This window comes from Stegastes partitus, unplaced genomic scaffold (genome assembly GCF_000690725.1).
Source record: "Stegastes partitus isolate 25-593 unplaced genomic scaffold, Stegastes_partitus-1.0.2 Scaffold1242, whole genome shotgun sequence".
Classification (NCBI taxonomy): Eukaryota; Metazoa; Chordata; class Actinopteri; family Pomacentridae; genus Stegastes; species Stegastes partitus.
In genome coordinates, this window is record NW_007578973.1 from 74,953 (window position 1) to 88,393 (window position 13,441).

At 44.1% G+C, this 13,441-nt stretch overlaps 1 protein-coding gene across 1 annotated transcript in view; it reads right to left on the reverse strand.

Annotated features, from left to right (window-relative positions):
* map3k22 (mitogen-activated protein kinase kinase kinase 22) overlaps window positions 1–12,977 on the reverse strand; it is a 44,710-nt gene extending 31,733 nt beyond the window's left edge. Inside the window, exon 1 of the mRNA XM_008297728.1 lies at window positions 12,556–12,977. The gene's annotated coding sequence lies outside the window, so the exon portion shown is untranslated. The remainder of the gene's footprint in view (window positions 1–12,555) is intronic.
* Window positions 12,978–13,441: the final 464 nt, after the last annotated feature.

The window sequence follows — 13,441 nt, forward strand, 5'->3', positions numbered from 1 at the left end:
AAGTTAAATATTCCAATTATTTTTCATCTATTGTAACAATTCTGCTTTAAAACACTATTTTAATACATTTTTAAATCTTATTTGATACCTAGAAATCATCTTGCAACTGGTGCATTTTATTGATTCTGCTTTTCTTTTTTTTTTGGTGCAGTTTCGTCTTTGAGCACCGGATGAACAGGTTGCAACAGCTGAGTGATCTGAGAGTCAGCTGCTGTTTGTTGCTACACACAGAATCACAAACTCTAAAAGGTAATACAATTGCTTACTTGAATCACATTAGTGTACTTTACTTATTGTCCTGTTTATTTAACTCGTGGACTGTGAGGATGTACTCATATAAAACTAAGTACACTGGAGTAAACTGGACTTGAAACGTTCTGTTCCTGGACTGAACACAGAGCTCAGCAGTGCACATGTGCAGTGGAGACGTGCAGGAGAAGTTTCCAGGAAACTTTAGAGGGTGGCTTTGGTGGTAGAGCGAGTTGGTCAGTGATCAGAAGGTTGGAGGTTTGATTCCGTCCAGTAACCTGTGTCACAACTTTACATGCACTCTAACACAAAGATCAAACTCATTACACTCTTATGCTATTTTTAAGTTCACAAAATTAAGTAAATACAGCTAAACTTTAAGTAAACTTTACAAGTAGGTATGACGTAAACTGAATTTAGGACTAATGCTTATATTTACTTTTTTGAGTGCGACCGGTTTCCTAGATTCGTTTAAGTTACGTCACCTTTTCACATTTTACAGTGCAGCTGCTGTCGTCAGTGGCTACAGTCTAACACGCGGCCAACACTTGACGTCAGCACTCACAATTTGACTGAAACGCCTGAGTTCTGCTGCTGTGGCAATGTTTGGTGATACATTTTTGCACTGACTAATTGCACTCGAGGGCAGGACGGCGACAGGTGAGTCACAAAGGGGGGGTAATGTGTGGTTCTCAGAAAAATAATAGTGATCAGCGGAGAAAAAAATAAATAAGAAAATTAAGAGCATTATCGAATGAGTGGAGGGTATTTAAGATTCCACTGGCAGATTCAGCTCGTGGGAGTCTCAGCAATCAACAAATTTCAACACCAGCTCCTTAGAAAAAAGACTAAAGAGCCTCCAGAGAGATTAATGGCGTCACTCCCCAGATATTTTATTTCTTAAGGCATCATTTGCTTTTTGGCTATCTCCAGCGTCCATGTGTTTTTTTTAAAGCCTGCATCAGTGTGTACAGTACGACAACAGTCACGGCACAGATAAACGCCTGTCTGCAGAGAGGCGAGCACTTTCTTTTCGTTGTCAGCCAGAAAAACTTTTCATAAAAGCAATAAAGGCGGCCACCAGAGCAATTTACAGCCTGAGGGGCAGAGTCACAGGGTGCCAGCCGGGGTTTGAACACAGGAACACGCTCAGTACACTGCTGTCAGCACACACAAATCACAAGAGCACAAGAGTTGGAAAGCTAAAACTTAAAAGCAAAAAAACATGCAGAAAAAAAAAGAAAAGATTCAAGGGCATCCACTGTATGATAACAGGGTGTTCCAAATATGTCACAATACGAGCGTTAAATGTGGGTAAACTGTGTTCAGGGCGTCTGATATAAGGTGACGCGGTGTGAATAGGGGAGGAAATATGATATGTCACAGCAAAGCTCTGTATCAGGCTGTGCTTGTAGGGCGCTGTTGACCACACATGAAAGAGATGAAGAACAGCCACAAGACAGGTGGTCTCCTAACACCACGCCGCCCAGTCTGTCGACGCTGCGCACAAACACACACATGCAGACGCGCACGCAGGAACAGAACAGCCTCTGTGCTTTGCCAGCGAGTCACCAGATGGCCCATCTGCTTCGCCCCTCTGCCCAGCATGATGCCAGGCTAGTGGTGCCCACTGATCGCCGGCCCAATTCTCCACACACTCCTTGGCAGACGGGCGACGTGACAGCCCCGCTTGTTGAAGATCAAATGCTAATCGCCGCTCGCTCTTGTTGCTCAGCAGCCACGCGTCCTCCAGGGGAGAAGGCTGTCTGTCTGAGCGCTCGACCGTTTGTGAGGGAAAAAGCGTAAAGGGAAAATAAAACGCACACCCAAGTAGTGTTTCAATCACTGTCGAATGTGGATCAAATCACCAGTGGGGCTAATGTTTCACTGGGCAGAGGCCTCTTCTTTGGGAAAAAAAAAAAAAGCAGCACAGGATGAGGTTTCAGACAAAGCAGAGCCTCAAACGCCACGATTTTTTATTTTTCTTGGAATCCAAAAGGAGGTCGCAGCCAAAGAGTGTGCAGGTCAGCACGTATATGCTTGCGAACATGCAGCATATCCAACGTCTTTCAGCTCCGTTACATCACTCTCACCGAGTAAACACTGTGCTGCTGGCCTGGGTCTCTGAGGGAAACGCCCCCCTTTACTTTAGACAGGACGAGTGGAAGGTCTGCTCTCCAGCTGCCTGCGGCCCGAGCGCTATGACCTCATGTCTGACATCACTCTCGTGGAGTCCCAGAGAAATCTCCATTTCAGAGATCAGCCGCCAGACTTGTGGGGCGCGCTGGGTTTCCCCTCGCAAGCAAACACTGTCTGAAACAGCCACTGAATACCAGAATAGGTGATCCATGAAGAGCATCAGTAGGAGGTGAGAGATGAGGACATGTACAGGGGTCTTCCAAAGATACTACAGCTATGGACGATATACAAATGATCAGCTCAGACCTTCATTGTAAACAGCCGTGGAGGTAATTATCTAGACAATCAACGTATTCTCCAAGTGTTTTAAAGGAAAAGCTACATTTTAATCAACATCAGTGACAAATGGTTTAACCTTCTGAACCCCAAAACCTCAGTAAAGTCAATAAAAGTCAGTTTGTTTATATTTATATATCAATAAAGTATTATCTTATCTCATATTTTAACCTCTTAAGACCTGGTTACATTACCACAGTCGTTAAATTTCTTTCATTTGTTTTTATTTTTATTATTTTATTTTATTTTATTTTATTTATTTATTTTTGGGGGGGGGGGGGTTAAATATTTTTTTAAATATAGATTTTTTCTTCATATTTTTCATTTTTATTCCTCTGCTATCTGATCAGATCAAAAAGGAAAGAGGAATAAAAAGAAAATGCATATCAAACAAGAGCTCAGGTTTTAAGAAGTTAAAGGTCTGTTGTCTTAAAAAAAAAAAAAAAGAAAGAAAATCACCAAAATTCCACAATTTACAAAAGCCTCTAACCACAAAACGAGAAAAAAAAGTTGGATGTTCAAGTTTCCAACAGTCTGAACTAATAAAGCTGAGGAAAAACAAATCTGAGCTTGCAATTGTGTTATTTCATCAAAATCACTAAATCCACTTTTTTCATCTGCCAAAAATTATACATTTCTGAAAAAAAAAAATAAAGCATCCTGTGCTCCTCGGTGCAACTGTGGAGCCATTAGTGACTCAGATGTGACAAACAGCCATGTCACAAGTATTCAGTGACTATTTAGTTGAACAGAGCAGAAAGGAACAAGTAGTAAAATATTTAGATTATGTAGAGGCACCATTTTTCTAAGTATTTCTATCATCTGTTGGCATTCGGTAAAATGTTTTGCAAAATAAAAAAATCACAGAAATGTAACTTTTGTTGTGTCTTTTTTATCCCTTCTGGCAGAGTAACTATGTCATATTGCACAACAGAATTGTCTGAGTTCTCCTTTCAGTCATGGTTGAGCTGCAGGACTTTACATTGTAGTGAACAATTAGCTGACAGTGACTAAAAGTGTGACGGGAGCGATAAACGCCCAGAAACTGGGTTCAAAAGGTTAAACTGCAGAAGTGGCAGCAAGTTTTAAGGACCACACCAGTGTGTTTTCACTCTAAACATGAGTGGTTAGATAGTTTAGGAAGCAACCTTATTTAGTTTCTTGCAGAAAGTTAGATGAGAAAACTGATCTCATATCTGACAGGATCTGGTCTGAAAACAGCCAGCTTCTATCCAAAGGCCAGTGTGCACCTTAAACAGCACGCTTAATGCATCCATAGTCCCAAAGCAGTATAGCAAAGTCATCTATAAACTTCTGATCTGATAACCTGTGCCTACAACGTGGGCTGCTGTATCCAAAATAAAATAAAAACCACAAATTCGAACCGTCGATGAGATCACATGCAATGTATCAGACGCCTGACATCATAATACCCGGCAGACTGTCTGAATCGCAGCTCAGGCAGGAAATGAAGTGTGATTAGTGAGCCGCGGCTATTTAGGTGACTTACTCTTTTTAAAAGGTCAATGGCGGGGGTGTCCTGTCCGCTGAACGCTTGCCAAGACCGAGCTGTGGCCACCCCACATGAGTCAGAGGGGCTACGCTGGCCGATTCTGGGAAGTAAGACAATACCGTATGTCCTCTCGCTCAATAAGCCTGCTGAGGTTTTTTTTTTTTCTTTCTGTGCAGGGACACACTTAAGGACTTGTGGGTGCTGGCACAAGTGCGTGTGGGTGGGAGAACATCACTCCATGTGGGGCCTGAGCGCTCATTTATCATAACCTTGGCTCCCCTTGCTTTGTCTCGCAGGAGTCATTGCCGAGAGGAGATCCAAGCTCTTGAACGGGACACAAAGCTTTTAATGGCTCCTTCCTACAGCGAATGAAGAGGACGCTTCCCGTCATCCAGCACTAAATCTAGGTTTTATTTCAAATAAAGGAATTTCCCTTTTCACGTGAAGCCAATATGTTTCTGTCTTTTGTTTCCACTGTAAATAAATGTACAATTAAAGACTCTGCACTGAATGTAAACCGATCTCGTGATCTTAATGAGCTTCGTTAAGGGTTGAATTTTAGGGTTGTGTTTGTTACTTATTAAGTTCGACAATAAAGGAGGGGGGAAAGGCATTACATTTTACCAGTATGACATCTTAAAATGCTTGTTTTGACCATCAAAGAGCAAATAAATAAACCCAATGAAGATAAAATAAAGAAATGCAACAAATGTTCACATGAAAATTCTTTGAATTTTGGCCAAATTCTAGGGATGGTAACAGTTACTCAGCTGCTCCACCACTTATTTCTGACTCAGAACAGACAGAAATATCTCAACCAAGACGGAGAAGTTGCCAAAAAAAAATCTGGAACAGACATTCACAGTAAATTTGAAAAAAAAAAAAAAAAGAAAAGGAATTCTTTGCATATCTATTTCCTGAGACAGGTACGCAGAAGAGTGATGAGTGGAACAGAAGGCTCAAACAGACTCCTGCTTGATGTCGAACTTGCAAAAACTACATTTATTCCTGACTTTTCGGTGCTGGATCTTCATCAAGCAAATGGTTTGTGACAAAAAGAGAAGCCATCTTAAATGGGGAGTGGCTGTAAGTCTGCAGTAAATCATGCTCCCCACATGCTCTAGGGAAGGAACGAAAACCAAAAATGTTACCATTTGATGGTCTGAAACACCATACAGGAAGGTAGAAAGATAAAAACACTTAGAAGTTATAAACTTCTTTATATTAAGATGAGGAGATTAATATAACATGGATGTCTATACCCAACTAAGAGCCTAATTTTAGTCACAAAAATGAATGTTGCGGGTTACATTTGGATGTTTACCTACAAGGATAGATTCACGAGGCAAGCAAACACTTCATAGTAAATACAATATTGTCTTACGAAATTCCAAAACGCAAACACTACATAGACAATGGTAAATGGTCTGCACTTATATAGCCTTTATCCAAAGCGCTGTACTATGTGTTTCTCATTCTCCCATTCACACACCAATGGCGACAGAGCTGCCATGCAAGGTGCTGCCTGCCACTGGGAGCAACTTTGGGTTCAGTGTCTTGCCCAAGGACACCTCGACTGTGGAGGGGCAGGGGATCGACCCGCCAACATGGAATTTGAGGACAACCCGCTCTACCACCTGAGCCACAGCCGCCCTTGGAAATAAAAAAAATAATAATCAAATCCATCTCTTCCCAGTCAAAACTACATACAATAAATAAAGTGGGTTCCTCCAGTGGCAACCTGACTGNGGTGGGCTCGGCGGCGGGACCTCAGGAACGCTCGGCGGCGGGACCAGTGTGGTGGGCTCGGCGGCGGGACCTCAGGAACCCTCGGCAGCGGGACCAGTGTGGTGGGCTCGGCGGTGGGACCTGGGGAGCGGCGGGACCTGGGGAGGGGCAGGACCTGGGGAGCGGCGGCACCTGTGTGGTGGGCTCGGCGGCGGGACCTCAGGAACGCTCGGCAAGGGGACCAGTGTGGTGGGCTCGGCGACGGGACCTCAGGAACCCTCGGCGGCTGGACCAGTGTGGTGGGCTCGGCGGCGGGGCCTCAGGAACTCTCGGCGGCGGGAGACGTGGGGGAGCGGCGGGACCTCAGGAACTCTCGGCGGCGGGAGACGTGGGGGAGCGGCGGGACCTCAGGAACGCTCGGCGGCGGGACCTGGGGAGCGGCGAAGTCTGAGCGCTGGGGAGCGGTAAAGTCTGATGTCGACGGGGTCCACGTCTCTTCCGCCGTGCCACGGACTGAAGACGACGCGTGTGGCACAGGAGGCTGGGGAGCAGCGGAACCTCCGCGACGCTCGGCGGCTGCGAGATCCGATGTCGCCGGGAGCCACGTATCTTCTCTGGGGCGGCGGACTGTAAGCACTGCGCCTGGCAAAAAACGCTCCAACTGGAAATAGCTGAGGTTCTCCAATCTAGTTGTGGATTATGTTGCTGTAACCAGGGAGAACCCAACACAACAGGGGCCAAGGGTGTGGAGACGACGTAGAGCTGGATGCTCTCCAGATGGTTCCCGGAGGTGATCAGTGGCAGGGGAGTAGTGTGGTGAGTGGCCCTGGCAAATAATCTGCCATTCAAGTGTTTGCCATTCACAGTGAACCCAGTCTATGACCCTCACACTGACCTCTCATTTCTACCGTTTTCAAGTTATTTTAGCTTCCAGCTGGGATGAGATTGGTAAATCTTTTAACCCTCCTGTTATGTGTGGTTAATTTGACCCCATTCAATGTTTAACATCTGGGGAATATTGGCTCCAAAATATCGGTTATCGGCTGGATTGACTACTAATAATCGGTATCGGCCGCAAAAAAAACATATCGGTCTATCCCTATCCAATACCACGCTAAACAGTTTTAATCAAATGTAAGACACATTTTGCCCTCAATACAGAATGCAGTACTTTGTGTTTCACCTCTCATGTTTTCCTTTTGTGTTTCATTAGATACTTGTGACGCACCCATCACCACCATGAGGTCAACAATGCAGCAGAAGAGAAAGGTGATGGGTGAGAGTCTCTTCGACTGGGTAAGCCCCTACGCCGCCGCCCCACCATCGAAGAGGAGGAGACTCTGTGAAGACGAACCATCAAGAAAAGGTTGCCTCAGTGAGATTGACACTGATGCCTCAGAGATCTTCTCACCACCCAGCAAAAGGAGAATGATCTCTGATGATGTGACATCTCACAGTGCAATCTCCACGGCCGTCAGATCCTCAGACTTCTTGATCTCAATGTACCAGGGAACTCAGGTTTCACTAGGACTAGGCACTTGTGACCCACCCATCAACACCGTGAGGTCAACAATGCGGCGGAAGAGAAAGGTGATGGGTGAGAGTCTCTTTGACTGGGTAAGCCCCTACGCCGCCCCACCATCAAAGAAGAGGAGAATCTGTGAAGATGAACAATGAAGAAAACATTGCCTCAATGAGATTGACACTGATGCCTCAGAGATCTTCTCACCACCCAGCAAAAGGACAATGATCTCTGATGATGTGACATCTCACAGTGGAAACTCCACGGCTCCAGACTTCTCCTTCTCAATGCCCCAGACGTCAGGCCGTCAATGCAGCCGAGCTCTCAACCACCACGCCATGATTTAGTTTCTTTTCTTTTTAGTTATTTAGCTAGGTAGTTCTTTAGTTAGTCATTTAGTTAATCCTTTATTTAGTTATTTAGTTAATTCTTTATTTACTTAGTTAATTCTTTTGTGAATTCTTTTAGTTATTTTTTTTCTTATTTACTTAGTTCTTTAGTTACTTAGTCATTTAAGTACATATTTCTTTCTTTCATTTATTTATTCATTAGTTTCTTTGTGGGCTGCAGGGTGGCGCAGTTGGTTAGCACTGTTGCCTCGCAGCAAGAAGGTCGCCGGTTTGTGTCCCGGTGGGGGCACCCGGGGAGTTTGCATGTTCTCCCCGTGCAGCATGGGTTCTCTCCAGGTTTTAGTTATTATCCAATTGTTCAATTGCTTAGATCAGAATATTAATCACTGTGATAATCTCTTCAGATATTTTTCTTTTCATTAATCTCTTGAATTCTCTCTTCTGAGTTAATGTGCACAGTACTGTCATGACAAGTCCAATCTTTAAGCATGCTTTAATAAAAATGAATCATGAAAAAATCAGCTGGTGAAATGTTCTGATCCATATGTTGCTGCACCTTACAATAATGCAAAACAAAATGCATTGAATACTTATNAAGCATTTCTGCACCATATAAACTTCTACTGATCCTAACTTTCAGGATTGGTTTCATCACTGTTTTGAACTTGTGCAATCCCGAGGAGATGGTGGTGGTAAGAGGAGAAAGTGGTATAACCTGAACCCATGTGGGCGTATAAACAGTGGATGGATTAGCTTAACTCAGTCCAGAGGTACCAATCAGGCTCCAGAGTAAGAAGATCCTCCTCAGTGAAAGTGATGGCTCTATTAGCTCAGAGATAAGTAGATCTCTGTGCCATTATCATCAACCACACAACACCGGCTAAAAATAGCCGACTGAAAGAGCGACTCTCCTGCCGTCCACAATGCATCCACTCCCTGGATCCCCAGAACCACATTCACCAGCGAGAGGAATCCGTGTAATCCGAAAAGTAAGCTGTTGCTTCCATTATGAGATGGCACGCTATTACAAGCACATTCATTCATTGTGTTCCTCCACCCCGAACGCAGCCATGCAGAACCGGCTCATAGACTTTAAACCAGGAGACAGAATGTCAAACAGCTGTGGGTTCAGGAAAAGGCAAAGAAAGTATGTCTGCTTTGCCACCAAGCTGTTTATCCACGACGGGTGTCTCAGTTCTGGGCTTTTGATACTCGAGAGGCTGCGTGAGTGCACCACAATGAAAAACCAACAAAAAAAAAAAAAGCAATTTGGTGATTTAATTTCAAGAGGCTCCCCTGTCGATTCCATTTAACATCTCTGGAACGAGCTGGCTTCTTTATTTATACATTCATATTAAACACATGAGCACCAGCTGACATGAAAAAGCCTGTTGTGGTGGAGTTTTTTTTTTTTTTTTGCGTGCACACACACACACTTGTGTTATTGTATGACCTAGTCTGGCTGTATGTTGTCTATCCGGTCGTCCTTGCAGCCTGGGGCTCTGCTGCTGCTGCTGCTGCTGACGGCATTGTCCTTACGGTCAGACAGGCCGTGCAGACAAAGCTCAATCAGGACAACTTCCTCTGAGTTTCTGGAGCGGCTGGGGGCTGGACCTCGCTGCACTTTCACAGATAAAGAAAAGTGAGTCAGACTGACTTCAGGGAGCAGTCGGACCTTTCCACTTTGTCCACATTTTCTCCTGTTGCAGACTTAAATTTTGATCAAAGTGTTAATTTCTGCCGTCAGACACGTTTTTGACAAAGTGTTGTTACCACGTGCAAGTTTTACAGCACAATAAAAACGTGACATATCTGTGCAAAGCGGTAATCCGGCGCCCTATATAAACGCTACTGTCAGCAGTTAGTGCTTTACGTCATCTTGGGTGTGACACAACATGCACCTGAATTAGCTCTGGGTCAATCTGCCTTCTTCGCTGTAAATCGAGCTGTTGTGGAAAACTGCCATCTTGATGTTGATTCACAGATTTACAGTTCAAACACGGAGTCAGGTTTTTCTGCCTATGCAGCTTAAAACACACACTGTGTGTTCTGTCTTTAGGTGAGGCAGCAATCCAGGGAGATGACACAAACACTAGGGAGGAACTTTTAAAAAAAATCTCTTTTAGAAATGCAGAATCAGTGAGGTTTGGTTGTTTAAACCGCACCGATGACTGCATGCTTGTTTGATTGTTGAGTACATAAGTAACCCAATAGTCACCATTTTTCTTTTTTTTTTCCTTGAAAATAGTTCCTGATCATTTAAATGAATTAAAAAATCTACCAATTGGGCAACTTTACACCAACAGCAACAGGTGATTGGTTACATAATATGAGAAATCGACTTTCAACACTTAAGGATGAATGTTGAAAAGTTATTTTTAATTAAACACAAATAAACAGAAGCATTTTCTGTGTCGAGAGTTTGTGCTATTCAAACTTTTGACACCATTTTTTTTCCTCATTTTTACTGCAGTTCTATATCACTTCTAAATATTGGTTGCATCCTTGATTGTTTAAAAAAACAAAACTACATTGGTCGACGACTACTGCGTATTATCTGAAGGAGCTTTTCTCTGAGGGTCTCTGCATACATCTCCTTATAGCTACTTTAACTTTGACCCATCTCCAACTCTCTGCTGCAGAAAAGTATTCAGCTAATCATGCTTTGCAACAGCAATGGCACAACCACACAATCACCGCTTAGTAATCAGACCAGAAGAGCTTCTTTCTTTTTGCCCCGTTAGACAAAATGCTGTTGGGTTTTCTTGAGCCTTTAACTTGAGATTGGTTTCTCCAAAAGGCCCTGATTGATGGATGGAGCACCGTCTGATGCTCTCACAGTGAGACATGGTGGCGATATCAAACTGTTTCATTATGTCCCACTGATGGAGCTTGCTGTGCTCCTACACATTTTATATGATTTCTCCATCATCAAGGCCACAAAGTGTAGGTTTTGGCTCTCAGACTCAACTCAAGTTTTATGGGTATTGCCAAGAAGACTGAACTAAATTCGGAGCATCACAAAAATAATTTGATTACGTAATGGAAAGCAATAAGTTTTGTGTTTAAGCCTCAACAGATTACCGCATCGTAGGTCTATAAAACTTCACTTTTAGTCCAAGCATGCTTCAAAAAAACTACACCTCCCAAAATGCAGTTCATAGCGTCTTTCATGTCTTTTGAGCTCCACACCTCCAGTAAAGCAGGCTTTCTGTTAGACTCTGAGACAACGAGATCTGTGAAGAAAACATATCCGTGGCATCTTAGAATTGTGACCCAGGCTGGTTAACAAGACACCAAACTCTCTCACGACTAACGAGCAGCTTTTCTGTTTTGTTTTCTGCTCTAACCAGGCAACAGGCTTCGTAGAGAACATGATGGCTGCCTCTGTGTGATTCACCGTAACCTTTGACCGGCAGCCTTCTGGTCAGTGGGCGTCTGGCCTGTGGTCAAGCTTCTGCGAGTGCAGCATATGAGAGCATGACTGCACAGAGTCCACTGAGGGGACCGCGAGACGTGTTCAGTCTAATTAAGACGCTCGGCTCGGGAGGCCTGCAGAACGTTGTCCTGAGAGTTGACAGCAGGATGTTAGAGAGGGTTTCTTTTGAGTAAGTCGCCTGCATGAGTCACAGCTGTTCTACGTTCAACCTCAGATGCCCTCTCAGGCCGGCTACAAACAAAATCAATCTCACAGCAAGTCCACATGCAACACAGGAAAGTCCAGTCCCAGACCTCCTTATTCATCAGTCCCATCAAAACCCAATTAGTGACCTCTCAGTTTGGTGGCATCTACTGTGGGATCCAGTCCTGTTATCAGCTGGATTGTTTTTGCTAGAGGCACACCAACCATATCTGTGGGCGGTTTCCACTTGACAGCTTGACTCTCACTTTAAGACTATTTGGGAGCCCCAGGGCACGCCAAAGCGCTGATAAACTCATCCATCAGCTCGCTGCTCGGGCTCCGTCTTGTGCATTTCGTGTTGATCTGACTCTGTGAGTACGAAAGCCTCGTTAAAAAAAACTCTAATTTCCAGAGATCTGCCACTGGACAAGGCTCACCTGCGTCCTCGTCACTTTCTTATGTGGATGGAAACAGTTGGGGAGGGAAAAAATAAACACGTGGAGGACTTTTCAGGACAGAGGAATTCCTCCTCTCACCAAAAACACCAGTTTAACCGACCGCTGTGAATCACAGAGGTTTTGGAGGAGTGACGGCAGAAAGGGGGGGAAATTTTTTTTTAAAAAAAGGACACAAGACCGTGAGTGAGTCTCCAGACAGATGATGAGAATGACTTTCCAGAAATCCCTCACATCTCCAGACGTGCAATTTATGACAATTAACCACATGAAAGAGTATTTTGTGATATTTGCATGTAAATAAATGACCTCCTATTATGGCAAAAATGGACTTTTGCATCTATAAAGCTTCATTATGAGGCTTTTCTTTGTCCAAATTCAAATTCTCGACAGAAACAGTTGCACTGAAATCCACTGGAGGCTGTCCAAGTAACAGTTTCCACTTGCAAGAAGGCCCGTCCAATAGAGCTGCTGTCTATCAGCAAGTAGATTGCACATGCTTGTGGTTTATTAGCACATCCATTCCAACATTAATCACAAAATTAATAAGAGCTGCAAGGGTTTCTTTTCATTGTTCTCGCTTTTCATGTGCTGTAAACAAGACAAGACAAACAAATGGAGCAAAGAAAACAGACTCTTACCTTGTTATCTTAGTGGGTCCATGTTCTGATTGTGGCTGCAGGATTTATGAAGATGAACTGACTGTGGGTTGTAAGTTATCACAGATAGAAAAAAGAGGAGGAAATAATAAAAAATAAAAAATCCCAGCAGATGAGGAGTAGATCTCTTTCCAAAACAGTGCTTCTGATATCCGGAAACTGCGCTCTGTCTGTGGCTGAAGCGCAGAAATTAAAGATGAAGAAGCGGAGCGGAGGCAGATAGAAAGCTCTTCTCCGGGCAGAGGTGCAGTAATCCAGAGGGGAGGCTGGAGCGGCGCAAAGTGCAGCCGCAGCAGACGGCTTTCGGGGGGAAAGTTTGTTCTCGCCCTGCGCTTCGCTCGTCTCCACACACACTAAAGAGAGGAGCCGAGTTTCTCCCGGAGCTGCGCCTCTGATGTCAGCAACAACGTGAGCTCCAGGAAGTGGTGACGCTCTCCGGAGCTGCGTTTCCAAGGCAGCGGCGCCGGAGCGCAGCGAGGAGCGCCCCCCTGTGGACATCCGGGGTCACTGCAGGTCATACTGTTTACTGTCAGTCTGCCAGCAAGAGAGAAAGTTCTGCAAAGTTCTGCTAATTTGTTCAGCTTGAAGTTTCCTTCTAGGTCCCAGAATGTTCTTCTTACAATCACTGAAGACGCTCTGGTGACATCCTAAAACTGAATGTTCCACTGAGAGCGTTCTTTCTTTGTCATCATGTAACATTGTGGGAACATTTTATAGATTCTCCAACATGTTCCCTCAACATCATCCCTAAAACGTCCTCAGAATATTTCTATAGTTATAGGTTTCTATAAAGTCTGGAAAAGATTGTTTGAACGTTCCTTTGGTATCATGTAACTTTATGGCAACGTTTTATAGATTCAATAACGTA